General features: G+C 43.1%; 1 non-coding gene across 1 annotated transcript; it reads left to right on the plus strand.

Moving 5' to 3' along the window:
• The first annotated feature begins 365 nt into the window (after nucleotides 1-365).
• TRNAS-GGA (transfer RNA serine (anticodon GGA)) lies at nucleotides 366-438 on the plus strand. Its single transcript has one exon. It is a non-coding gene; the product is annotated as a tRNA-Ser (tRNA).
• The last annotated feature ends 658 nt before the right edge of the window (nucleotides 439-1,096 follow it).

The raw sequence follows: 1,096 nt of genomic DNA on the forward strand, positions 1-1,096 counted from the left end.
TGGAGGGGGACACTCCAAAGAAGAATTTGTGTTCCAGAACTAATTTTCAAGTCTTAATTACTTGCTGTCTCATTACATATGACTTTAAGTTACATGACGGTTTCAGTGAAGGAGGAATGAAAGAAAGAAAAGGAAAGTGATAGGAGTGTTTCATATATGTCCACAAATATTCTATTTTTCTTCTTTCTGTGCTATTATCAGGAGATGTAAAGGGCTAAACCTCTGAGGTTACAAAAATTGTGCCACTTACTATGTCAAATGGTCAGTATCTCTCTCTGAGGCTTGAAATATGTGCCAACCTCATTTTGGAAATCGGAGAGGGAATGATAGGAAAACACGAATGAGATATGTTATAGTTCTTACTTTCCCTGGTGGCTCAGAGGTTAAAGCGTCTGCCTGGAATGCGGGAGACCCAGGTTCAATCCCTGGGTCAGGAAGATCCCCTGGAGAAGGAAATGGCAACCCACTCCAGTACTTTTACCTGGAGAATCCCATGGAGGGAGGAGCCTACAGTCCATGGGGTTGCAAAGAGTCGGACACGACTGAGCGACTTCACTTCACTTATAGTTCTTAAGTATGGTCAAATACAGGTTCATTTTAATTACAGTCAGTTTTCTAATAGAATGAATCTTATGGGTTGAATTGCACACACACACACACCACCCAAAAAGATGTGTTAAAGCCCAAAGTCCCAGGATCTGTGTATGTGACTGTATTTGGAAATTGAGTCTTGATTGATTACAGATGTAATTGATTACAGATGTAATCAAGTTAGAATAAAGAAATCAGAGTGGACCTTGGAAGGACTAGTGTCCTTATGAGAAGAGGGAAGTTTGGACACGGACACAGGGAGAACGCCACATGGCAGGACAGAGAGCAGAATGATGCAGCTGCAAGCCGAGGGTTGCTGGCCAGCATAAGAAACTAGGAGGACGCACGGAGCAGCTCTCTCCTACAGAGGTTAGAGGAAGCACAGCCCTACCGACACTTGATTTCAGATGTTCAATTAGATAGGAGTGAGACCAAAGCCCCCAGTTGGAGTACCAACCTTTTGCTTTCCCTTCTGTTATCTCGTTTTAAACTGCTGGGGCTCAAT

Source organism: Budorcas taxicolor, chromosome 10 (assembly GCF_023091745.1).
Source record: "Budorcas taxicolor isolate Tak-1 chromosome 10, Takin1.1, whole genome shotgun sequence".
Taxonomy (NCBI): Eukaryota; Metazoa; Chordata; class Mammalia; order Artiodactyla; family Bovidae; genus Budorcas; species Budorcas taxicolor.